Source organism: Mustela nigripes, chromosome 4 (assembly GCF_022355385.1).
Source record: "Mustela nigripes isolate SB6536 chromosome 4, MUSNIG.SB6536, whole genome shotgun sequence".
Classification (NCBI taxonomy): Eukaryota; Metazoa; Chordata; class Mammalia; order Carnivora; family Mustelidae; genus Mustela; species Mustela nigripes.
The window spans coordinates 186,927,007-186,954,121 of NC_081560.1; the positions used below are offsets into that span (position 1 = coordinate 186,927,007).

At 47.7% G+C, this 27,115-nt stretch overlaps 1 protein-coding gene across 4 annotated transcripts in view; it reads left to right on the forward strand.

Annotated features, from left to right (window-relative positions):
- DOCK1 (dedicator of cytokinesis 1) overlaps window positions 1-27,115 on the forward strand; it is a 490,751-nt gene that overhangs the window by 137,680 nt on the left and 325,956 nt on the right. The gene's annotated exons all lie outside the window — the stretch shown is intronic.

Sequence of the window (27,115 nt, forward strand, 5' to 3'; positions counted from 1 at the left end):
AGAAGGATGACATTTAAAATGGTTTTAAAAAACCGCCCGACCCATCTAAAACAAGACCTTCACAAGGGAACTGAAGATGGGGCATCTGTAAGTGCTCGCGTGCAACTCCCTGGTGCAGTGGTGTGTACAAGTGCATTTGCTGTCGGTCTTGGGGATTGATTTTTATATTTTGAGTTTCTGTGGAATGAGGCTTCTTTTGATTGCAAATTTCATAAATCTCAAGAAAGAGATAAATGGGGAGATACTCCAGTGTATGGATAAAAGAACTCAACATTGTTAGGACACCCGTTCTTCCCCACCTGACCTGTACACGCGTTGTCATCTGAGTCAGGATCTCAGCAAATACCTTTGTGGGTATTGACACGTTGATTCTGAAGTTTGTGTGGAGAGTCAGAGGACCTAGAATAATCAGCTCGATGTGGAATTAGAACAGTGGCAGAACTCTGGACTACTTGATTTCAGGTCTTACTGGAAAGCTGCAGTAATCCGATTGCTGACACCCCACTCAAATTAGGTCCAGAAGGAAGTAGAATAATTGATTCTTGGAACTGGGGCATCCAAAGTGTTAGACAGGCACGACTGTGACCAGGGGGTAGAAGATCTCCTCTCTTGGCTCAGTTATCTGTTCGTGGAGAGAATGGCCACCAGTAATCAGGGGCTTGTATTTTTTTACTGTTTATAAACCGAGAGGACGTGGAGATCCATCTATCTCTTTAGGTCCATAACGACCTTCAGAACAAACGCTCATCAACCTCCTGGATGTAAAGGAGTAACCATTTCTCTAAGGAATAGACTCAAGGAAGTTGAAAAGAGAAATAGCAGCTTCGTGATGCAGAGATCATGGGGAGGGAGCTCGAAGGGCCGGGGGACGGAGGAGGGCGCGCGAGCCGTTTGTACATGTAGCTGAAGCCAGTGCAAATTTGTGACTTTGTGAGATGGGCCCCACAGCTCTTCTCTGGCCTTGTCCACTGGCTGATGGAAAAGTATTTAATGCCTTCATGTAGGATTGGTGTTCTGGCTGGCATGCCAAGTAGCCCAAGCTGAGGCCCAAGAAGAGACCAGACCTTAAATATGCCCAGGAAGAAATTTACTGAGAAACATGTTGGCTAGAGCTGTCGCACAAGCAAGTGTGAAAAAGGACTACGTCTTAGGTGTGCTTAGAAAATGAGCAGCTGCATTATAGCGAATAATTAGAAATTTCCTTCTAACTGTTGTGCAGAAGTTTATGGTGGAATGAATTATTTTTATATGTGTATTGATGGAGTCATGGACTTTATGTGAAGCTAAATTTCAAAAGCCTTCAAGTAGTTAACACTGGGGGATTGGTGAGCTGGGGAGTGAGACAGTGACATCCAGAGCTGTTTGAGTAACTTACACAGGAGCTGGGTGGGTCCTGGGAGGGAGGGTTTTCCATCCCTCAACCCACTGCTTTTCCCGTGACATCCTGAGTCAGATAATAAGTTTGTACATTACACCGGCTTTATTTAGAATCCTGTGCTAGGCAGTATAATTTTGATGAGAAGCTGAGCAGTATTATTCTCTATGAACTGTGAATGTGACACTTTTATAATTCAAGTAGAATTATTTTTCCCTTGGGAAATCCTATGCATTCAATATGGTACATTGAATTAGGGAAGAGGTAAAGGGGAAAAAGCCATAAAAGGTGCATGTTATTAAAACAAAGCAGGTTTTATTCTTGCCTGTGTAACCTTTAGATATGGTGACTGATTCCTAGAGACACTATTTTTTTTTTCAGCATAAATTCTCTTCTCTCTAGTTTAATGATTAAGGAAGAACAGCAGTCCTCATCGTTTGATTAGGTGAAACATAACAAATGCGTAATTAAATTTTGGAAATGATATTTTCGTAACATTTCATATCATTGTGACATTACACATTTTGTGTGGTCACCACTCAAGAGTTGCTGTGTCTGAGAAATGAGGTGTTTGCCAAGTCTTTTCATTGTTTGCCTTTTAAATGATTCATTTTATATGAAGATGGAAGAAAATACTATTACTACTGCTGTTTGTCACGCCAGTCTTCTTGTGATTGTTCCGTGGTAGGTCCCTTCTCTGCTCACACGTTCCCATCAGTGCATTCTGCAGAGGAGTAGCTTTGTGGATCTGTTATCCCTGGAAGTGACCTTGTTGCTTTACAAGGTCGACCAGTTGGCCATTCTCCGTTCTGCCGCCACATTTTATCAAATCCTCATAGCGGGCATGGCCACAAACTGCTGGCTCAGCAGCATGTAGGTTTGTGCCAGGTGATACGATTACATTTACCCTTTGCGGGTGTCTAGTATGTGAGTGTCAGGGACTTAGTGTCCCACCTTACGGCTGCAGCCAGAGCTACCCTCAGAGCAGTGGGCAGCCGTGCGTGGTAGCAAGCTAATGTGGGTGTTGAGTGTTCTTAGTGGTTCATTATCAAAACCTCTTCTATCACAGCATCTTGAGCCAACAAAAACTGTAGGAGGACTATTTTTAAATGAAATTTTCATTTCTTTATTTTGATGGCTTCTCAAAGACAGGGAACAAAAAAGAATGAAGTTCAGTAAAATAACACATGAATCTACCACTCAGATCATTCACTGTCAGCTGTTTGGTCATGATCATTTCTGAATTCTTTCTAGTCCTAGATGGATTATAGATAATGTTTTAACAAGCCAATGACAGATACATGGCAAGTGTTGTTCTCTACTTTGTGTCCCCACAGCTTATGTATGAATTCCATTCCATGTGCATAGGTAATACCTCCTTATTGACACACGGAAGCTTGGTGTTGGGTCCCCTCAGTATCCAATGAAATGATGGTCCATTGAGAGCTACCCGACACCCAGGGACACCAGAAAGCTCAACCAGAATGAGCAGCAAAGATGCAGGAAGGCAAAGCAAGGAACCAGAAAGCAGGGGTCCTGGTGTCCACCTCAGCAGAAACCTTGGACGTCAAGACCACAGGCAGAGTCCCTTCTGATGGAACTCTGCAGGTCTGGGGCGGGGGAGGTTTGCAAGGGCCGCAGATGCCACTGTGAAGCCTCCCAGGTTCTCTTGACTGCTCCAGTGCCCCCTCCAGTGCCCCAGACGCTTTCCCACTCTTCCTCGTCCTCTTTCTGCCCTGGGCGCGCACCTGCTTCTTGGGTCTGGTCCACGTAACACCGGGGCTCGTCTCTGGGCTGGCCCCTGGTTCCCCTTTGCTCTCTGCCCACTAGCCTCCTGTCTCACCTTCTTCCAGTGCCTGCTCTTTTGTTCGTTCTTCCTGGTGGCATTTTCAAGTGGGGATTTCTCCTGCTTGTTTCTCTTGGTGTGTAGAACTTCTCCATTGCCTCGGGCACTTTCCTCCTGGCCTTCTGGAGGTAGGCAGGGGCCTGAAGCCGGTGTGTTCACAGTGGGTAGGGACCTGATGGTTCTGTAGGAGTGGCCAGAAGGACTCTCTTCTTGAAAAAGAAAGTGGTCACTTAGATATTTGTGCAGTTAGTTTGGCTGATGTTCATTAAGTTCTTACCAAGAAAGGAACCTTAAGTGCTTGCCCAGCTCTGCTTTGCATTATTTATTTTTAGAGATTTTATTTATCTGAGAGAGAGAGACAGGAGAGAGCATGAGCTGTGGGGAGGGGCAGAGGGAGAAGCAGCTGCCCGCTGAGCAGGGAGCCTGATGTAGGGTTCAGTCCTGGGACCCTGGGATCGTGATCTGAACTGAAGGCCGATGCTTTATCGGCTGAGTCCCACAGGGGCCCCACTGTCCGGGTCTGCTGTAGATGGTGAAATCTTTGTGGTTGTTATTGTCAGGTTTTGCATTTTTATATATTTGCACTTTTCACATTGTGTACAAGATAATGTGGATTGGATTCTGTGACTTCTTAGTGTTTTATGTGCTTGTTTGGTACCAGCCTTGCGTCATACTGGCCCGAGGCCATCAGGAATGTATAGAGAAAGGTGTCGCCTTCTGTCTGCAAGAGGGGAAAGCAGGTGTTTGGTTCCCAAAACAGGTAACAGATGAGGTTGTGCATCATGACATCTTGGGGCATCTGAATGAGAGATTGCAGGTAAGGCAAGGAAGGACCTGTAGAAAGTGGCAGGCGGCCTGAAATCCTTAGAGCAGTGTTGTTGGAAGCAGAGAGGACTGGCTCTGAGCTCTGAGGGGTGAGAGGGAGTGGAGATGAGGTGAGATCCAGGGAGGGGGCAGAAGGAGGGGGAGATGGGCGAGACAGGGAGAAAGAAAAGGAGAGAGTGGGGGTCGCAGGAGTTGACTGGTTTTTTTGGAAGACCGGAACCCAAGGGCTGTCGTGGAGATTTGCATCAGCAGCAGGAAGCATGGGGTGGGGGCTTTCTTGGTCCTACCCTGTGTCCTCAGAGCTGAGAAGGGGAGCACAGTGTGTTCTGATCGTCAGATGTAATATCTGAGATCCTGGACTGACTCACTAAAAACTGACATATGGGTTTATTTTCTGAATCCAAAATTACATTTTTAGAAAAGGACAGGATCTCCCAGGAAAGAAATCCAAGTTGGGATTGGGGTGGGGTGGGGGTGAGGGAACCGGACTTTCCCCCAGGGATCCCTCAATATGAAAATTACATGAGTTCTTAAAAATTTTATCTTATGAGGTTCTTTATTAGTTCTTTTATTTTTATCATGGGATAACTATTTTCATTTACATTTTTAAGTAAAATATGTTTTTAATTGAAAAAAGTTTTCCTGGAATCAGGCAAGTCCCCTTTTGGAGCTTTGTGGCTGTCACTAGGAGCCTTCCCAGGGTGCCTGGCCAGTGAGGGCCCTGCCAGGGACTCCTGATGTTCTGGGGGGGGTGTGGGCCCAGCACCTATTTCCACACAGGAGGCCCCGATCAGCTGGTGAGGTGTTAGAAGTGGTGTGCTGCGTTTGTGAAAGTTATTCGTAGAAAAGAGCGATCACTTTCCAAGGGGTCCATCCTCTTCTCCGGAGGATATGATGTGTCCGGAGTCACTGATGTGAAGACGGGCTCCGTCCCCTGCTTTGGCTTCCCTTCACTTGTGTGATTCTAGTCGCTCCTGAGCTGCCCTGTGGGCTTTCCACTCTCCTCCTGCATGCACTCCTGCCTCTTCGCCAAGCCTCCTCCGCAGGGTGCAAGGAGACTGGTCCAGGGTATGGGAGACCCTGGACAAGTCCCTTCCTCACAGTCTCAGCTAGACAATGTGTGCAAGCAGGATTATCGGGGCATGAAGAGCTTGGGGACTTCTGACTGACTACGGTCACCCATGTCTGTGTGCTCCTGTTTGTTCTCATGGAGTATCTCTTTCCTTTTTCAACATGTCCTCGTTCCTTTGTTCGAGGACAACATGTTGTAAGCAGCACGTTGGTGCCTTTATCTGGAGCTGACAACCTTCCTCCTTTATTTGAAGTATTTAATATACTTACTTTAAACATTTTTTTTATGATCCCTTTATCAAAAAGCTGAATTTTAGACCGAGGGATAACTCATAGACATCAAAATGCCCAAATGTGATGCGCACGGTATCCTCCGTATTGTCAGATGCGTACGTCATGTGTACATCTCTCCATCAAGGTGTAAAATGTGCCTGCCCCCGGTGCCTGGGCTTTGGCTTCTCCGGGGCTCCTCTTCTGTTCTTCTCTCTGGAATCTGAGTCTCTGAATCCCAGTTCGTCCAGACAGAAACTTTTCTACTTCAACTGAGTCTGCCTGTTCCCGCCTATAAAAGAAAGGACAGGGTGAGACTGTATTCTGAGGGCCTTTGTGTTGACGCTCTGTGATCGGCTCTTCCGAAATGAAATAGTCACCTCTTGAAAACAGTGAACAGCAAAGCAAACCTTGCATAGACTGAAAAGGACAAAATGCCATCATTTGCTTGCAATTCTTTCTAAAAGTAATTTTTTCAAAGTGTGCACAGAGACGGATTTTAAAAGAAATCTGTTGTGTGTGTAATGCAGTAGTCCGTCCTCTAAGAGGGATGTGTCTTTGTGTTTTAAACTAATTGTAGCTCCCCAAATTAGCATGCCAGCTGTGTGATATTGCAAATCTTTTCTCTAGTTCATTTTTTTTTTTTGACACTGTGTTAAGTTCAGTAGAGCATAGTCTCATTTACACCCCCACTTATTTATAATTTGGGATAATTATTATAGTGGCTGGGCTGCCAGTCACCTCTCTGGTTAGGAAAATGAGGCTTTGCCAGGCAGATACGCAGCGTAGGTTGGGTTAAGTCATTGCTGGCACGGCTTATGCTTCAGGAGAGGATAACCTCTTCGGAAGCATTCCCAAGTCTTGTTTGCACTAGGTCGCTTTCAAGGAGTTTAGAGGTGATGAATTCCCAGTCCCCTCCTCTCCCACTCCCAGCCCAGAAATTCCGAGTTCTTGTGAATAACCATGCTAAGCTGGGTTGCTAATTTCCTTTGAAAACTAGAAAGTGACAGCATTTCATCTTTTGAAAATTTATTGCTCTCACTTCATAGATGTTCTACTAATCTCCCCCACGTCCACTCCAGGGTTTGATTGGTGATTGCTTTTGTATTATAGTTATGCTTACTTTAACTCCAGCTACCCTGAGGTTCTCTTCTCTGCAGCCTCTTTCCATTGGACCTGGTGGATGCCGTGCCTTCTGGAGATGCTGGGGTTGCTCTCTTAGTCCTCTGAGTTTTTGTGGGCATCTCTGGCTGCTGGGTCTCAGAGCTGAGCATGTACCTTCTTCCTGGAAGGAACCCTAAGTGTGTACGTACAATTGTGCATCACAGTGGACAGTGTCTCTACCAGCATGTCATTAATTCCAGGCTATTAAAAATCAGTTTTATTTATTCTGTGTTGGAATCTGGAGTTTCCTACCCCATAATTTAATATTTTTTAAATGACACCTTTGGTTTTTTACTTGTCATGAGCAAGGATAGAGTTAGCCAGCCTGCAATTTTGCCTCTCCTTTCCAGTATCTATTCATTAGCTCCTAATTGTTTCATAACCTCCTCCGAGTCTGCTGTGAGCTCACTCTCAACCCTTTGTGACACCCCCCAAGGTAGTTAAATGAGGTTTTGCTATCTCTATGAATTAAATATGTCATCTCTTTTTGAAATGTTCCTGAACCCATGGTGTTATGTTTTGGCAAATAAATACTATTTTCAGAGAATTAAAACCCAACCCATCCATTTATATTTCCTTTGGTTAGGAGATATCATGGCTTCCCAGCTATGTAACTCTTAGTGGATACTCACCTTCCGGGTGGTTTTTTAATCCGTGCATGTGACAGTGCTTGCTCACTGGTTTGTACTTGTGCGGACCCTAAGGGTGGGGCGTTTTTGTTTTTTGAGACTTCTACCTTGAGTAGATAATGACATTTCATCCTGCTTGATGCTTCGTGGTCCCCAGGTCTGAGGGGCTTGCCCCTGGGTGCTCTCCATGCATCAGACCAAACCCAAGGGGTCAGCGTGGTTTCCGTCTCTGCCTGACTTCACTCCGGTCTTCTCCCCGCATCTCTTTTCCGGTAGGTCTCTGTGCTGTGACATGGAGCCGACTGTGGTCGCCACCCGCCCTCGACAGCCACTGCAGCAGCCACAGTCCAAGCCTGGGGAGGAATGCCTGGGTCTTGGTTCTGAATTTTCCACAGTCTCTTCAGCTCTGCTCTGCTGTGGACAAGCAGAATCAGGGTCCCTGTGGGTTGTTTTAAGATCAAGTTTATTGAGGTTTACCAGTGCAGCCTGTGAGTGCGTTGTCTCTCCTCACACCACAGCCCAGAGTCTGAGCATCTCCTGACCCCCACGAGCCTTCGGCCAGCCTCTGATGCTCATCCACGGGGCGTGTCTTCACACGAACGCAGCTGACTCCAGCGAGGGTGACGAGGGCCCCCATCTCTCTTCCCTTTGGCTTCTACTGCGAACTTCCTCTAAGCCACGGGGTTTTGCTGTTTAGTTACTCTCCTCTCCATGACCGGGAGGGGCTGCTGGTGCCTCAGGCCAGTGGAAGGTAATTGTAGGAACTAGAGGAGGAGCTTTCCCGCCAAGTGCCATTCTCACCCAGGCACAAGAGCCTGTCTTTCTCACATTCCTTTTCTCCTTCTCCAGGTGTGGACACAATAAGTCATCCTGGCCCTTCTGGGGCTAGGGGTGGGGGTTGGTGTCTGCTTGGGTCTGCTTGCAGGGGAGGGGACAAATCGAGGCTTAAGTGGGAGAAGAAGTGACAAGGAACTGGGCTTCTGTCCCCTTGGCCCCATGCGTGTCCCCTGCTGATTGGCCCCAAACACCTGTCAGCTGCCTCCTCCCTTGCTTTCGCTTTGCTCCCTCTTATTTCCACACATTACCCCCGAAAGTTCTGCTCATTTCCTGCCTGTTGCGCTTTCCTGTCTTCCTGTCTTTGCACGCAAATGCCTCTGCCTGGAACGTGTGTTCCTCCTGTCTCCGGGGGACCTGCCAGGCTGCTCTGAAACTCAGTGTGCGAGCTGCTTGTTCCAGCTTGCCCTGGTGTCCTGTGCCTCTTGCTTCTGTCTGCAGAGTCCTCTGCTCAGTCCTCTCTAATGTTACTGAACCGCGGCGAGCAGGTGTGTTGGCTTCACCAGCAAATCTAGTGTCTTGGCTGTTGAGTGCTTGGCCTAGCGTGCCATGGGCGCCAGCACCTTAGGAACAAATAATACGTGAATGAGAGATGAGAAAAGGACTCTGAAAATGTACCTGCCACCGGCATTCACGGAAAGGTAAAGCACCTGGTGCTTGCCTGTCGGGGCCGCCTCCCAGCTGCCTGGGCAGCGCCAGTCCTCCGTGGGCCTTCGTTCCTGCACGGCCGGCTGTGCGCCTTCTCACCTCCCTGTGCTGCCGTGGGGTTGCACTGTTGACTTCACTGCATGGATTGGAGAGACGCTTTGGCTATTAAAATAGGAGTTAATCATACAGGAAACTCACTAACTGAACGTCCTGGTGAGGAAGGCTGCTTCCTGTTGATAGATAATAAAACAGAGTGGAATAATTTGAATTCTTTATAATGGATGTGATTATAAATGATTTCCCTATTTACTCATATAAAAGGCTAAATGGAAGATGATTAGTGAGTTCTGTTTTCTGTTTTTCCTAAGGTGATTTCTTAATCTTCCAAACAAATACCTGTGATACATAGAAGAAAAAGAAAAACCCACTAAAAGTTACTTAACATCTTTAAGAAGCTTTTCAAAGCTTTAGAACGGAGTAATTTTTCTGTCCCTTAACTATGTCGTGATACAGGAGAGAAAATATATTCTCGGCAACCATTTTGTTGCGCTTTGTTAATCTCATGGTCAAAATTGATAGATGTGTTCTGATCACAGTATTGGCTTGTTGGCTCTTGACATCGGAGGAATGATGAGATTTTAGATTTAGCCGATATTTATACTTTTCTCTTTTATTGTATTGCCCCTAAAATATTAGTATTCTGAAACTGAATCTTTCTAAACCTTATTACTTAATGTCGTCTCGTCATTGGGTGACTAAAGGATGCTACTTTTTTTTAACTTTCTTTATCCTTAAATCCTTCCTCTAATCATCTCCTGGCCATACTGTGGATGTTTCGTGACTTGCAGTTAATTAGTTCTTCGTTGGCAATTGATTGTTGCACATTGCGATTGGAAGATACACGAAGCTGTCGTAACCCAAGTATGTGTACATTCTCCATCACACTTGGGTTCCAGCGGCGTCTGGTTGCCTCATTAGAATTCTCTCCTGTTTTATTTTTGTTAAGCATAGACATCTGGTTGACAGTGATTCTCTCACTAGCATGGCATGACATTAAGTTGAATCATGGTGTAGAAGACCCTCTCCCTAGATGGGCCTCTGAGCAGTAATGGGGTTGAGGCTGTCCTCTCGGCATCCAGCACCAACTTCTGGGAGCCCGAAAGGAAGCAGAAGTGTTGCTGAGGCTCCCACGGGTGCAGTGTTTCAGGGCTGCCTTCCTGACATGGAAGGGTGGGTGGCGATACCACCGTTTCCTAGGTCATGCCGGTGAGGACAGAAAACAGGATACTGTCTCAGCAAAGCATTACATTGCTCTGTCGTTCAGTGAGTTTCCACAAGGATTTCCATATTTGAGGGTAGAGCTTAAACACTGCAGTAGATTCCTCGCCAAGTACATGTGCCCCAGGGATGGTCCTGGTCCTCCCAGGGATGGTCCTGGTCCTCCCTGGTACCCTCAGCATGGGGATACAGAATCTTACAAAGGCCGGCAGAGGGTAGGGCAGTGCTCGATAGGGCATTGCTTCTGAGAAAGAGGGTTGATCCGGGGCGTCCTACCTCAGTAGTCCTGGCGATGAGTGAACCCAGGGCAGCCCGAGAGAGGCAGAGACCTCCTTAGCCCAAGCTGGGATGCCAGACTAGAATCCACTGCCTTTTGATTCCTAATTTGTTCATCATCCTTTATTCCAGTCTCTGGATTGTCGCCCTGACCTAATTCTTACACCCTCAATCCCTGGCCTCTGCAGCATGGAGAGAAGCCTTGGGCCTAGAGTCTGGGAAGGGAGGGGGAAGAAATGGAGGTTAAGAACCCTTCCTACACCTTCGCCATCTGTACTGTGGGCTTCCTGGATCCACTTACATAACCTTCAGCAGATGATCACAGGCCAGTTGTATTCATGAGATACATTTTAGCCCATGTGTACTTGCCAGGCACTCTTTTAGGCATGGAGACCTGTTAGCGGTCAGAGCGTGCGAGGGGGTTCTGTAAGCTGAGGTTATGTTCTTGTCATGGGGAGAATGATGTCATCCATCTTTTGGTGATAAATAATGATAGAAACTGCCATTTGTCAGCACTGTGGTTTTATTTAAGAACCTCCTGACCTTCTTAGAGGGAGAGGAGGTCAATCTCATGATCGGGAACAGGTCTAAAATTTTGAAACCTCTGGCTGTTATAAAATTATTTCTTTTCCTCCATTTTTCTTATTTTATCACAGTCCAGTGATAAAACTGTGGGGAATCTGTGATCGAGCACCCCATGTTGCACACAGGTAATTAGGACTCATGACTCTTCACGACATCTGTATCTTTGGGGTAAATACCCCATAGTGCAATTGCAGGGTCATAGGGAAGTTCTGTTTTTAATTTCTTGAGGAATCTGCACACTGTTTTCCAAAGAGGCTGCACTAACTTGCATTCCCACCAACAGTGAAAGAGGGTTCCCCTTTCTCCGCATCCCCTCCAACACATGTTGTTTCCTGTCTTGCTAATTTTGGCCATTCTAACTGGTGTAAGGTGGTATCTCAACATGGTTTTAATTTGAATCTCCCTGAGGGCTAGTGATGATGAACATTTTTTCATGTGTCTGATAGCCATTTGTATGTCTTCATTGGAGACGTGTCTGTTCATATCTTCTGCCCATTTTTTTATATGATTGTCTGTTTTGTGTGTGTTGAGTTTGAGGAGTTCTTTATAGATCCTGGATATCAACCTTTTGTCTATACTGTCATTTGCAAATATCTTCTCCCATTCCGTGGGTAGCCTCTTTGTTGACTGTCTCTTTGCTGTGCAGAAGCTTTTGATTTTGATGAAGTCCCAAAAGTTCATTTTCGCTTTAGTCTCCTTTGCCTTTGGAGACATATCTTGAAAGAACTTGCTGTGGCTGATATTGAAGAGATTACTGCCTATGTTCCCCTCTAGGATTCTGATGGATTCCTGTCTCACGTTGAGGTCTTTTATCCATTTTGAGTTTATCTTTGTGTACGGTGTAAGAGAATGGTCGAGTTTCATTTTTCTACATATAGCTGTCCAGTTTTCCCAGCACCATTTGTTTGTTTTTACTTGAATTTCAGTTAGTTAACATCAGTGTAATAGTGTTTCATCTGAGCTCTTTCTCCATAGCTTTGTTTTTTAATACACTGTTGTGTTTGTCAAATTCTAGACTTGCCCAGATCCTGAGCTAAATTACTGAATATTCTTGAATGATCACAGCATTTATTTCCCAACAAGTAGAATTATTTTCTTGCTGTTGGCTTTCGTAATTTCAGAGTTTTCTTAGATGGACTCTGAATCGTCTTTGACAAATGCAGAGTGGAAACTAGGTGGCTTTCTAGTTGGATGGTGGCAATTACAAGTGTAATTATAAAATTTATTCCAAATTTTATTTCACTTGATAACCACTTTTGCCATGAAGTGCCTCAGATTTTTCTTTGTCATATGTTCAGGCGCATTGCAGAGTCTTCAACTAACAAACCATTTGTAAATTGGAAGTTGATGCTTTTGTCCTTTTCGCTTATTATGGTGCTGTTTGCTGTCATTTCCTCTGACATTTGCTCTGTCCTTCAGTCCACTGTGGGAGCAGCGCTGTGCTCTGGAGCAAAAGACCACTTCCGCCCCGATTGCAAACAGGGTCTTCACTCTCATGTCTGTCTTAAACAGACTCGTCAGAAATCATTAAAAACTATAAAGTCGGCGACCATTTATGTGCGCAGTAGAACCGCAGCGTTGTGTTTTCATTTGCCCTGGTTTTCTGTCTTCATCCTTGTTTCATTGAAATGGATCTGTCATTTCTGTTCTTGCGTCTGAGCGTGCCATGAGGATGGCACTTTCCAAATAGCGCACCATTTATTTGAGCTGTATTGAGGAAAGGAGACATGAAAGGTACATTTTATTCTTTTTCGAGTTACTGGAACTACGTAAATGAAGCCAGGTTTTGGGAGAAGTCAATTTAAATGAATTTATGTTGCCTCTTCGGTGACTCTCGTCACGTTTGCCTGCGGTGCGCTCTCCGGGCACTTAGGCCTGAAGGGGGCTGAGAATCCACTGTCTGCCGCGTGGGCCACGCACTGCTCCTCAGAACTTTTATTAAAAAAGAAAAAGAAAACCCTTGTTTGTGGCCATGGACGGTCCCATGTGTCAGGGAAAGAAGCCGGACTTGGGCCTCTTGGGGTTGCGATCCCTGGAGTCCCTCAGCGGCCAGCTCAACTTCTCTGTAGGCTTGTGGCAGCTGTCCCCACAGGGAGCACTTTGAGGCTTCGAGGGCCACATGGGAGGCAGAGCACCCCTCTGTGCCCAGGAGGAGTGGAGGTGTGGATGGCAGAGGACTGTGGAACGGGAGGGAAGAACCTCTGCCTGGAAGCCATGTCCCCCCGTGTGTGGAGGTGGCCTGTGGGTGTAAGAGGGGGTGGGCGTCGAAGGAAGCCAGTCTCCGCTCCTGAGCTCTGTGAGCTGGTGTGGAGGGCGGAGGGAAGCTGATGAGGGGAGCACAGTGCGCTGAGCGTGGGTGCGCACAGAGGCCATCTTCCCTGGTCATGGATCTCCTTATCTGTGACGGGCCTGCCCTGTGTGTCGCTGCAGAACAAGAGCCATTCCATTTGGTCCCACACTCAAGTACCTTGACTTGCTCCTTGTACATGGACACCTGTAGCTCTCCTGAATTGTAACTCGCTCTTGGCAGGCTCTGGGCTTCATTCTGTCCTTCTGCAGCAGCCACCGAGACCCACACGAAACACCCGATGCGATCGCCGTTTACGATTCGTTCTACAAATGTTTGTGGACCTTTCCTGCCTGTCAGGTGCTGGGCATGGTGTTTCGGGTACAGTCCTGAGCATGAGCGAGGTCTCTGCCCTCAGGATGCGGAGTCTAACATCTCAAAACTGTGGGTTTCAGTCCCCCAGTGCTGATGCTCGGCATCGTGGGGACGAGTCCCTGCCAGTAGACAGGTCAGTAAGGTGTCTGTGTGCTGTCCTGACGGGAGTCCATGTTCTCCGTGGCTGAGCATGGGGATGTTTGGAGAAGGAACTTTGGAAAGAGGTTTTGTTAGCAGATTTTGAACTTTCCCTATTTTTTCTTGCCTTTCAAAGGACCCCTTTTTAGTTATCGACCTTGCGGTAATTTGTAACAATGAGAATGCCATCAAGTAGAAGACAAACATCTTCTTTATGAATAAATGCGCTTGCTTGAAAGAGGGAGAAGTGGGAACGGCTGTGTTAGGTGTTGAAGTTCATCTCCCAGGTTCATAGGTTGCCCTCCCCCGAGTCCCCCAGAATGTGAATGTATTTGGAGGTAAGGCTTTTAGAGAGGTAATTAAGTCTGCATGAGGTCATTAGAGAGGACACTGATCCAGTCTGACTGGTGTCTTGGTAAGAAGAGGTGAGGACAGAGGAGAGGCCATCTGTGGACCCAGTGAGAAGGAGCCATCTACAAGCCGAGAGAAGAAGACTCAGAAGGAAGCAACCCACCGCCACCTTGACCTCGGGCTTCTAGAAGCTGCCTGGTCTGTGGGCTTTGGGGTTTCCCCAACAGACTCCTGCCTCGGTACAAACCCAGTAAAGCTGCCTGTACTTCCCGAAGGCGCTACCCTTTCTCACCACCTGATTTGGCTGCCACCCCGTGAAGGGGGCCTTCCCCAAGTGGCCAGACCTTGATGGAGTCCCTGGTCCTTGGCCTCCCTGGAGACTCATCCCTGCTGCCATTTTCTTTGTTGTCCTAGGTCATCTGTGCAGTCTCCGTGGGTTTCTCCCCCGAACCTGTTCCCTGGGTTCCTTCCATTCTTTTGCTCTGTCCGCCTCCCCTATGCCTTCCTGCATCCTTCTTTGGGGGACCACAGGATAATGGAGGTTTCAGACCCTGGCATCTAGGACAAAAGGATAGGAAACCCCACTCAGGAGCAGCTGCTCCAGGGTCTCAACCCCAGGCCAGCTTCTGCCTTTGCAGGCGTAGGATCTGTGGGGTCAGGGGGCATGCTGGGGGGGTGGGTGTGATAGATTTTGCCGGATGCTGGTGTCTGGGTTCCCTGATAATTAGTTTTCCTGACCAGCTTTTCCTTTGGAGAAGAAGATCTGACCCACAGAAGTATTTTTAATCACCTTAACCGAAGGCTTTTCTTTATTTTGGCAACATTTTAAAAAATTACCCATTCTCTGAGTACATTTTTCCGAAAGTTATGAATTTGGATGTTCATATTTTAAATCCTCTGACCTGTATAGTAACTGTTTGCTGAGGCAGAAATGAGAGATAGAGCTAGAGAACCATATGAAAGTGTTTAGGGGTGACGTTTGGGACAATGATGGGTATTGGAGACACTGGGATAGCTCTTTTTTTTCTGGTTTCCTTGGATTTCTGCTGTGGTAGTTGGTATTACATCTTGCTTAATTAAAACATTGGCACTGAGAGTGGCTTGCTTGAGGCAAGGTGTAGCTGTCCCAGTGAACCAATGACATTGGGATCATTATTATGATGACTAATTTCATGCCTCATTTTAGAAATAGCTGGAGGCACCATGCTGTTTCCAAGGTGTTGGTCTGTCACCGCTAGAAACCATCATGTGGGGCAGTCACACGTGTTACAGCATGAATGACAGTGATTCTGAGTTGCTTAGAGCGGTCCTGTGATTATTTTAATAAAAAGTGCCCTTTGTAGTTGAGGGCAGGTCATTATTTTTGAAGTTAATTAAACTTTTGTGGTGGCATCTACATCCATAGAATTTACCGTCTCCGCCATTTTAAAGTGGCCATTTGGTACATTCCCAGTATAATGCAAATGTCACCCCCACTGGTTCGAAAATATTTTTGTCATCCCGAAAGGAGGCCCTGTTCCCATTATTTTCACTGCCTAGGACTCCCTCCCATGGCCCCTGGTGTCAGTCACCTGTTTTCTGTTTCCGTGAGTTTGCCTGTCTTGTCATGTACATGACGGCATAGAGTACGTGGCCTCACTGTCTGACTTCCCAGCGTGTTCTCAGGGCTCATCTGTGTTGCAGATCTGTGTTGTCTCGGTATTTCCTTCTGTTTTATGGGAACTCCTGTTCCGTTATTTGGGCACCCTATTCCATATGGACAGTTTCTGTGTCCGTTCCTCAGTTGATGGACATCAAGTTGTGTCCCTTTTCTGAGGCTTTCACTAGTGCCGCTGTGAATGTTTGTGTACGAGTTTTTCTCTGAACACCTGCTTTCTGTTGTTAGGGGACAGACCTAGGAGTGGAACCACGGGGTCCGGTAACTATTCCCTTTAATTGATTGAAGAATAAACATTCTTTTTGTTGCTTTCTTTGCACGGACTCCTGAGTTGCACCTTCAAGTTTCTGTGCCCTTTCTCTGTAGGGCAGTTGAGGGGCTGGGCATTATATTTTCAGATATGGAGGGTCTTCCCTGAGTCAAGCTTCGAGGGATCCACGCTCATGCTGTGGTGTCCCCTGAGCAGGAGGGCGGGCTGTGGAGCAGGAAGAGAAGAACACTTAGGGTCAGAGTCCTGGGATGGCAAATCCATCTTGAGATTTTTAGAAACCATTACAGATATGTGACTTTTCCAGGAGTATTTTATGTCAAATACAGCATTCCTAATACAGCAAAATCCGTGTTTGTTCCGGCTTGCACGCTGCCTCTGCCTCACACGTGTGTGCCTCTGTGCCCCGTCCCCCCCCCCCTTCTTGACTATAACGCCACCGGCACTGGATTCAAGGCCCGCCGTCGTCCGGTATGACCTCTTCTGAATTTCATCTGCAAAGACCTTCTTTCCAGTTAAGTTTGTATTCACGGGCATCTGGGGTTAGGGCGTGAATACATTTTGGAGGAAAACACAGTTCTGGCCGCCATGGGTGGGTTTGTGTATGGGATGCTGGGCAGCTTCTGGGCACGTGGCTTGGGCTTGGGGTCAGAGTGGGACAGCTGCTCCTTGGCCTCCTTGGAGACTCAGCCCTTTGCTTTCGCTGCTTCTCTCTGAGGGGACCCTTCTTCACCCTGCTCGGCCGCCTCTGCCTGTTGGGTGTCTCCCACCTTGATCTTCATCTCCAGGGCTTTGGCTCCGGGTTGATGTGGGCTGAGCGAGGAGGGCAGGGGGAAGTGGCTGGGGTTGGCCTGCCTGTGCTGCCCCCACCCTCCTCCTGCATCTTCGCGATCCCTGCCCTGCAGGGGCATTTCTCCCACCCGGTGCTCACAGGCTCTGTTTTGTGAGGTTGTTCGGACCACGAGGAAGACACAAGCGTGAGGTGTTGCGTTTTCTAGTTGCTGTTTTCAAAAGCACTTCACTGCAGTTCAGGCCCTTAAGATGCTTCTGAACTTGGGGCGCCTGGGTGGCTCAGTGGGTTAAGATGCTTCTGAACTGGACCATTTTTCTGTATGTTCACTTCTGAATTTCAGGTGACTTTTAGAAAATCGCCATTATTTGTAAGTTATGCTTTGCTCTTGGCAGCTGTCCAGACCGGTAGCCAGTTTTCGCCAATTTGTTGCTGTGGAGGCCCGTTCAGAGGATCGCTCGCTCCCCTTCTCCGTCTCCCCGAGCCTCCTCGGCTACATGGCTGTGCTGGTAAAATGTGACAAAATAAAAGTTCAGGCATTTAATTCAGATTTGTTCTTGCCTACATTATGGTTAATAACCCTTTTTAGCGTGACGTAATTCCTGGCAAATGGATCTTCAGAGGTTAAGGAGAGCATCATGTCTCCAAAGAAGAGGGTTTATCCTCCCGTGTGTCGTGGTTCCATAATCTGTCCCTTTCTCATTCTCTTGCCGTGCCCTTTCTGCTGCCAGGTTGGGCTGCTTTGCCCCGCATCTGCGGCACCTGTGCTCTGTCCTCACTCCTCGAGTCACGGCGGCTCCAACCTGCTTCTTTATTGTTTTATAAGTCATTCCTTTCTTGACCTTTCTTGACCAAATGCCCGCTAGTGTCCTGTGTGCCCAGCAGTGGGGAACGAGGGCTGAAACAGGGGCAGGCCCCAGGCGCTCGTTGGAACAGTGTGCCTTACCATTGAGAGAGGAGGTAGCCCATAGCAGAGCCGGGGCTCCCCCAACTGCGTTTTCATACCGGGGCACAGAGATACTCGTCATTGTTCATTAGTGTGGCTTCTTGTGGCCCGAGTAGACCCTGTGGCCCAGGTCAGGCCAGGCTGACGCAGAGGCCGAGGGCTTCTGCGGACTGCTGGGGGCCTGTTTGTGACACAACTGCATGGCTGGGAAGGTTCTTGTCCAGGGCCCGTTTGGGAACATCCAGCCCTTGTTTGCTTGTGGCAGTGACAGTGTGTGGGTGTTGTGTGCACAGAGGTTATTTCTGACGTTTAATGTGCAGGAGACAGTGGTACAGCTCTGCTACAGTAGAGCCCTCCCGCCCAGGTGAGACCCTCTACCTGATGCTGGTACTCTCCAAGGAAGGCATGATGGATTGCTGTTTCTTTTACCTGTGTGTCTTTAACTGTGGTAGAAGCTGCATAATAGAACGTTCCTTAAACAGTTTTTACAGTTCAATAGTGTTAACTGTGTTTATACTGCTGTGGAACATTCTGGAACTTTTTCTCTTGCACAACTTAAACTCTGTCCTCATTAGACGACAGCATCCCATTTCCCAAAGCCCCCAGCCCCTGGCAGCCACTGTTCTGCTTTCTGTCTCTGTGAATGTAACAACCTCAGATATCTTGGATAAGTGGAATCATGCAGAATGTATCTTTTTGTGACTGGCATATTTCACTGAGCATTACGTCCTCAAGGATCATCTGTGCTACAGGATATGTCAGAATATCCTTCTTTCTTAGGGCTGAATTCCGCTCCCTGTGTGTATCCACTGCCTTTTTCTTTCTTCGTCTACCCATCGATGGACATGGGGTGGTTTTTTCACTTGGCTGTTGTGAACAGTGCAACTGTGAACATGGGTTTGCCTCTCTCTCTTCACGATCCTGCTTCTGTTGCTTTTGTGCTTATATTCCCAGACATGGGATTGCGGGATCATATGATAATTCTGCTTCTAATTTGTGAGGATCCTCCTACTGTTTTGCTTAGTGGCTGTATCTGTTTCGATTCCCATCAACAGTGGACAAGGGCTCCGGTTTCTTCATGTCTTTGCCAACACCCCTTCCTCCCTTCTTTCCTGCCAGCTATCTGAACAGATATAGGATGGTAGCTCATTGTGGTTTTGATTTGCATTAATCATTAGTGCATCTATAGAATTGTTGGCCGTAACATGGACTTTCCCATATATTGTTGGCAATAAATGGATATTTTTTTTTTACAATTTTATTTTATTTTATTTTATTTATTTTTCTTTTTAAAGATTTTATTTATTCATTTGACAGAGAGAAATCACAAGTAGACGGAGAGGCAGGTAGAGAGAGAGGAAGGGAAGCAGGCTCCCTGCTGAGCAGAGAGCTCGATGCGGGACTCGATCCCAGGACCCTGAGATCATGACCTGAGCCGAAGGCAGCGGCTTAACCCACTGAGCCACCCAGGTGCCCAATAAATGGATTTTTAAGTGTAGGAGCTTATCTTGGATTTATTGAAGAATTTTAGTAAACATGTGCTTCTTTCTTTCTTTCTTTTTTTGGGGGGAGGGTTGGATTTCATGATAATTAAACATGAAACTACTCCTAGGAATGATTTCTTTCAACCGCTAAGTTGTCAGGTGGAGTTAAATGAACCAGCATTAGTAGTATGGTGGGGAATGCTATTTTAAAGACCAGTGTCTGCTTAAGGGAAGCTCGATTTATAAAACAGAAGAGTTATTTTTAGATTTAGGATACATTAGATGTAGGTAGTCTTTTTTAATAATAGGGTGTAAGGAATGGAAGCAATCACTGTCCTCATGTTTGTTGTTCTGGAATCTAGCAATTCCTATAGGAGGGTGACTCTCTCCAGAGTGCTCTGTGTTTCTGTCCAGCCATCTTGCCTGTTTCTTCCGTTTCCCCCGAAAGGCACAAGCTCAGGTGTAGGGGCTCTCATTGGCCGAACTGGTCTGGCCCCACTTTCCTGTATCAGAATGCCCTGGCTCTTCAGAGGCGGTTTGGCCATGCCCCAAATCTTCCAAAGATGCAGCACTGAGGTCTGGAGGGAGAATACGTGGGCCATATATATTTGAGCTCAAAACATCCAAATGGAATCATTTTAATATGCGTTTTCTTGAGAAATATGTAAATTAATAATTGCTTCATACATTATTCAAGGAAAACTTATTTTGTATCACCGATAGCTCTTGTAATCTTATATAAAGATATGCTAATGGATTTAATTAAAATAATTATACTGAATAATGTAGCCTGAACTTTACCCTAAAATAGTGTCTATTAATCATCATCAGTAGTAACAGTTTTAGCCAGAGAGACACTTACAACATTAAACCGATATTGGGTAGAAGGTGCACTTTCTGTGTTGTTTTACGGCTTGGATTAAGCTGGCATTCTCACGAGCTGCATGATGATTACATTTGCTCAGAGGAGAGTATACAATTTATTTAACTTCCTCAACCTGAACTATTTCAGTGGTTAGAAAACTTTTAGCGTTTCCTGCCACTTCATAATCCTTTCTATGTGTTTATTATTATTATTTTTTTTTCCTTCTAAAACTGTGGTTTTAAGATGCCTCTGGTCTGTTTGATTCAGGTCTGACCTTACCCCACCTGGAGCTGCTGTGGCTGGATATCCTGGGTTCTTGATTGCCGGGATATTAGGCAATGGACTCACGTTTAGGAGGGGCCCTTGGCAACTCGCCTCTCTTTTAGTAGAAATAGAAACAGCTTTACCATTGGCGGTGGTTCTTTCTAATTTTGTTTCTGGTGTCTTCACCACTCACTGGCTTTCAGTTATTGTTCATTGGTCGGGAGCCCTGTTGTATTTGGGGGTGATTTCAGTTTTCCCTAAAGCTTCATGTGCTGGGGTGTGCAGCGGACTCAGGCGTGTGACCCCAGCATGTCAGTGCACACGTGTCCATTGCCTGGAGGCCCGAGTGCATAGAAATGAACTGGTCTGTCCTCAGGTGGGCAGATGAAAGCTTTGCCAAGTTCAAAGAGAAAAGCAAGCTAGGATTTAAAGAGCCATTTCATTAATTTGCTTAGTTTTAAAGTCAAACCTGAAGAAATAACTTTCTGAGAAAGCAAACATTGATTCGATAAGGACAGTTATGTTTTAGAAAAGAGGAGATGAATAAACAAAGCTAAACACAGTGAAGTCATCTGAATCCCTATGTTGTGCTGTTCTCTTTCTGGCTAGGCCGTGTCAGAAAGGAGGTGCCCTCACAGGCTCTGTGGCAGTTTATTTAGAGAGAGCGCATGTGCGAGTGCGGAGTGGGGCAGTGGGAGAGGAGGAGAGAGGCTCGGGCGGACACAGCACTGAGCACGGAGCCCGGCACCGGGCTCGATCTCACGACCCTGAGATCACAACCTGAGCCGAAACCAAGAGTCAAAAGCTCAGCTCTCCTTAGTTAGAGCTGAGGAGCCACCCAGGCGCCCCTCAGCTCTGACTCCTGATGCATCCTGCAGGCCTTGCGCCCTTCCCACTCCCGGTCCCCAGGCCACAGCCCAGGGAGCTGGTTAGTGATTGCCATCCTGGTATATGGAGCCTCGCCAAGGTGCTGTGGGCAGGGGCTGCTGGCGGGCTGGCCCCACATACTCCGAGCAAGATTTTGTTTCAATAATGAACCAGATTTTAAAAAGATAATAAAAATAGAACTAGAAAAGAAAAAAGAAAAGAAAACCTCAAATGCATCCCTGAATTCAGTGATAAGCAAATCACTCTGCTCCTTGCTGTTTACCTCTTTGCATAGGACTTCATAAAATTCCCACCGTACATGGTGGAGTCCCGTTTGAGAGTTGTGCCTGTTCAAGAGGGTTTCTGTGCCAGCGTTTGCACACATCCTGGGCTCTCCTGCCGCACGACGGGTGGCAGCAGTGGCTGCTGTGGGTCGAACACCCATGTTCGGGAGGACTGCCGAGCGGCACACACACAGCAGCCTTCCATCCTGCTGGCGGTCTCTGGACGCCGGTGCGGGTAAACAGCAGGTTTTACCAATGAGAACCACTGCCAGGATGGGCCAGAGCTTCGTGTGCCCACAGCGTGGCTCTGGGACGAGCGCCCGTGTCCCAGGTACGGCGCTTCCCCCGCGCGTCATGCTGGCGTGGGTTCTCTTGCCGGCATCCGGGACTTCCTGTCCACGAGGGGTCTTTCTGCCCATGAGATTGCAGCCAGCCCCGTCTCCCGTCCCTGCGGAAGCCCCTGCTCTGTCTGGCCTGTGCTGCACGTCTGGGGAAGCTCCTGCACCGGCTGCTCCTTGCAGGAGACCTGAGTTGAGTGAAGCAGCCCCTGAGTCCAGAGAGAAAATGAAGCCTTTTGCTGCAAGCATGAGCGGAAACCAAAACACTTGAAGTTCTTGACAAATAACCAATATTAGGAACTGGCAGAGCTAGTTTTTCAGTCAGGAAGGTCTGAGCTCGGGGTGGCGTGGACATCAGCGTCTGTGCCTCTTCTGTCCGGCTCATCAGACTGGAGAGGATAGAGTTGTTTCTCTTGGCTGAGGAGGGGGAGTTCTGGGGGCTTGCAGCAAACAGGTGCAGTGTTTCTTGGGAATGAAGAGGTGATTTAATATAGAGCTCTGTCGGTCTGGCTGTCGTGGGGTTTCTGCTGTGTCTAAGAGACTCGGCACAGCTTGAGGGAGCCCAGAGAGAAGGAATAGCTGTGCCATACCTCAGGGGCTCTGGGCTGGGGGACACAGACACCAACCCTCTCTTCCAGCCCAGAGCTGGAGTCACTTTAGATGCCCAGCCCGGAATCCGTATATCTTGAAGAAAAGGACTGAGGAGTAACCAGGGGTTAACTTTGAGTGTTTTGGGGCAGCAGAGGGAGTGATGGGCAGGGAAGCAGGGGTCCAGGAAGAGGGAGCACTCATACACTGGTCTGCTGGTGGGAAGAGGCTCCTCCTTGGGTTGGAGAGGGTCCTGCACTGGCAGGTGGAGGTTGCTGAGCAGAGACACCAGGGAAGAGGGGCCCGAGCCTCCAAGGGTGCTCGCTTGTTGGGCTGGTGCCCGAATTGTTGGGTGGTGCCATCCAAGTGTCTAGATAAGTTGTGCATCTGGTCTCAGGAAAGCTACTCTGGCTTCAGCCTGAGGCGTGAGCTTGAGGGGCTCCTCCACGTGAAGGTGGGGGGGTCAGTCAGTAGGCTGCGGCGGGAGTGCTGGACAGGGACAGAGGACTAGTCTCTAGGTTGTACAGACTGTAGGAGTGGAGAAGGGGCTAGAACCCTGGGCAGGTAGTGGGGAGGCTCTGCCGTGCTTTGTGATTGGTCCGGAGTGGCTGTGAAGCAGAGGGGGCATCCGAGGGGGCTGTGACCTGGGGACTCAGCAGCCGTGTGGCGCCCTGAGTGGAGGTGTCCCAGGAAGGCAAGGGAGCGGCCGGCCTGTGGCAAGTGGGACAGCTGTACACAGAGGCGCAGCGACCATTGTGTGTGGGTGTGACGCGCAGAAGGAAGGTGGGGTCCCTGAGGAGTGAGTGGAGGAAGGAGAGAAGTCTGGCATGGGACCCCAGGGACACCCAGCTTTAAGGGGCAGTGGCGACAGGCCCCAGCGTGGAAAGCTGGGGAGGAGTGAGTGGGGAGGAAGGCCAGGCAGGTGGGCGAGGGGTCGCCTAGGAAGAGGCTGGTGGCCTTGGCAGGAATGGAGACGGTGGGGCTGAAGAGGGGCTACAGAGGGCCCAGCGGGGAGCGTTCTGGACAGCGGGCACCCTGCCAGCCCACAGTCCAGCTGCTGTTGCCGGTGGGACGAGGTCCCTGGGGCCCCCCAGACGTTGCTTCAAGAGACTGGGCTCATCTGCCGAGGGAAGGAGCCAGGTGGTGTGAGGACCGAGTAACCTGGAGGGACTGGGCCGGGGTGGGGGGGCGGTGTGTGTGTGTGACAGAGGGTGCGGAGGGTCTGCGCTGAGCCCAGGCACAGGATTGCGTCCCTTTTTGTGGTGGGTGCTCCCTCTCAGTCTGGGTGGCGCACAGAGGTGTGGGCACTTCTGGAGTCTCTGCTCTCTCCTGGTGGATTTTGTTTTTCTGGGAAGTAGGAGGTAAGATGGGCTGGGAGGGGTGGGCTCTCAGGCTTGAGGAGAATCATAAAGGGGGACCGTGAACAGGGAGGGACACCAGGTCCACGAGGTTCGAGCCTGCTGCTCCTGTTCTCTTTGTGCTTTCTTTCCATCCTTGGTTATTTAACCTGGGCTCAATGGCAGGTGCGTGGTTATCTCTGTTCTCTCGGAAACCCCAGAACTGTAAGAGGTACCAGCCCTAGGGTCTCGGTCTGTTAGGCAGACTTCTGTGTTAGACAGCATTTTGGAGTCGCAGTGGGCACATGCCCCTTTTAGTGGACATTGCTCTGACCTCTGGTTGGGCAGAAGCCCTAGGGAGCCCTGACCCTGGCCTGGTGCCCAGTGTGCCTGGTTAATGCAGTACCTGGGCGCCCCAGCGCAGCCCATAATGTCTGTCTTGTTTGTCCGCATCTGAATGGAGGTAACCTGCGATAACTCGGTGTGTTCCAAAGGTGAATCTCAGAGGACGAAGTTGGGATCCCTTGATCTGGCTGGCATTGAAGGACAGGGTCAAGACGTAGAAAAGAAGCCTTGGTGATTGTGCAGTGCAGAGCCCTGCTTCCTGCCCCGTCTCATCAAGACCATGAAGCACAGAGGAGGTGGTGAGGAGTCTTGTGCTGGCTTCATGCTCCCCGTGGACGTTCTCAGCCTCACTCCAGATCCCAGTACTATGAATCTGGATACACGCCTTCCCTGTGTGCCTCTACTTTGTCATCTGTGAAAGGGGATAGCAGAACTTTCTCATGCTTTCCTGAGGATGTGTTGTGTCCATGGAGTAGAGGATCTAGAAGAGTCTCAGGTGTAGACAGAGTATTCCCAAGCTACAAATTAGGAAACTTGGACTCTTTTGAGGTGACTGGAATCGACCACTTAGCTCTTTTTTCAGGCATCAGTGTTGAGATTCAAGAACATTCTCTTGGGCCTTTTCCGTGCCTGGCTCCCCAGGTGATAGAGCTTTTTACATTTTGACCTTGAAGGTCCGGTTTGCACCGAATCCTACGGTCGAGTTATGGCCCCGGCATTCCTCTTTCCCCCAATGCACACAAGCCCACCCGCCGCGCCACCCTACTGCTTTGCCTTTTCCAGAGTGTTTGAAAGATGGACCCACATGGTGTGGAGCCTTTTGAGTTTGTCCTGGTCTCTGTCTCACAGGGCATCTGAGATTCATCCGTGTGGGGTGTAACAGGAACCTGGGTTTTTCTTTTTTTTAATATGGAGTATGCTGCATAGTATGGAATCACCTCTAATTCTGAGTATGCTACATTGTATGGAATCATCTCTAATACCGAGTATGTTACATTGTATGGAATTACCTCTTGAGGGACTTTCGAGCAGTTTCTAGTTTCGCCTGATTACAGATAAAGCTACGGAAACACTTGCATGCAGGGTTTTCTGTGAGCGTTAGTTTTGCGTTTCAGCTGGTCAGGACTCTGGGGTGCAGTCGCTGGGCTGTGTGGGGAGTGTGCATCTGACTTCCTGAGAAGCTGTCTTGTGCTTTTCTGTGGTTGCTGACCTTGTTTTGCATTCAGTCCAGCAGCCCCACTTGATACTGTCAGGTCCTTTTTTTTTTTTTTTTTTTTTTTTTTTTGCAATTCTAATAGGTGTTAGTGATACTTCACTGTGGTTTTAATTTGCATTTCCCTGGTGACTAAAGCTGCTGGGCAACTCTTCAAATGCTTATTTGCCATCCATATATCTTCTTTGGCAAAGTGTCTTTTCAAAGCTTTGGCCTATTGCAGGGGGAAGACTATTTTCTCATTATTGTGTTTTAAGTGTTCATTTGGATATGCTGGATACAAATCTCGATCAGATACGTGATTTGCAATTACTTTCTCTGGGTGGGAGACTCATTTTTTATTATCTTACCAGTGTGTTTTAAAGAGCAGTTTTTATTTTGATGAACTATCATTTATGGATTTTTTTTTTTCTTTTACAAATTGTGCTTTTGGTGTCCTAAGAAATCGTTGCTTAGTCCATTACAAATGTCTTCTAGAAGTTGTGTAGTTTTAAGTTTTATGTTTAAGATTTATGATCCGCTTAACTTAATTTTTATATAGGGTGTGAGGTATGGAACCCATTTCATTTCCTTTGTTGCAAATCAGTTGACCAATCATATATGTTCTGTATATTAAAGTGGGCTTTTCCTGTCAAAAACCAAAATTCAACTGAGTAAATTTGAAGATCCAATTGTCCTTATTCAGTGATTCAAAATGATTCAATTCGAAAGATTCAGTGATTATAGTTGATTCAAAGTGAATAGGACAGCATCCCGTCCAGCAGGCAGAAAGGAGCTCTGAAGAGCTGGGTAAAATGAGACTTTTATAGGCAGAAGGGGGCAGGCACAAGGAAAGAACAGGCCACCTCTTCTGTCTTGGAGGGATGGAAGGGGCTGTCAGGTGAATCACCTCACTGGTGCTGACCAGGGAGTTCCAGATTGAATGTTTGTTTTTTTTTTTTTAAAGATATTATTTATTTATTTGACACAGAGAGAGAGAGAGAGAGAGAGAGAGAGAGTGCACACAAGCATGGGGAGGGAGAAGCAGGTTCCCTTTTGAGCCGGACACAGAGCTGGATCCCAGGACCCTGGGATCATGACCTAAGATGAAGGCAGATGCTTAACCGACTGGGCCACCCAGGCGCCGCTCCAGATTGAGTAGTCTGATCTTATATTCCGGAGAGAAACTGCAACTGGAGTTTCTTTAGGTATGAAGCCTTGATTTGCTGACATGGAGTTAAGCAAAAATGACTCCATTTTGATATATTTTTTTTTTATTAAACACTACCTTTTTGCATTCAGAAAATAATGCTAACAATTATATATGCAGTAAGTATAGTATTTTCCAGCATTCAAAGTGTTATGTGTTCAGCTTGATTTTGAACTTTAATGCAACCTCTGGATGTTCTTGGTATGAGCGTTATTTCCCCCACATTATTCTGGGAGGTGGAGCCCAGCCTGGTACAAGAAGTTGTGTAGAGTCACAGATCGAGGGGGGCCCAGCATCGTCAGAACACTGAAAACACGAACTTTTCCCATCAGGGCGTGGCTGAGGGGTGGGACTCAGGCTGCCCACTGAACTGAGTTTTGATGCTCTCCCTGTTCAGTGCTCGCAGTGTGACCAGGGGACTTACCATCTCTATCGGCCGTTCCCCTGCTGTCCAGCAGCCGGCTCCCCACCAGAGGTCTGGTGGAATAAAGGAGAGAATGCACAAGGGTCCCTAGCGCAGCACACAGCGTGTAGTAGGAGCTGTCGTGCTTACCGTCACTCTTGTTTTTTGAGATCGTGGGTTTTCTGGAAGATACAAAATAGGAATAGAAGAGAGAAAGTTACTAAAGAAAAAACAGACTCCTAGTGAAGGGATGCATGGGTGTACAGAAACCAGTGTTGGAGTGGAACAAAGACAATCGTTTTAGATATTGAATATGGGGGAACTG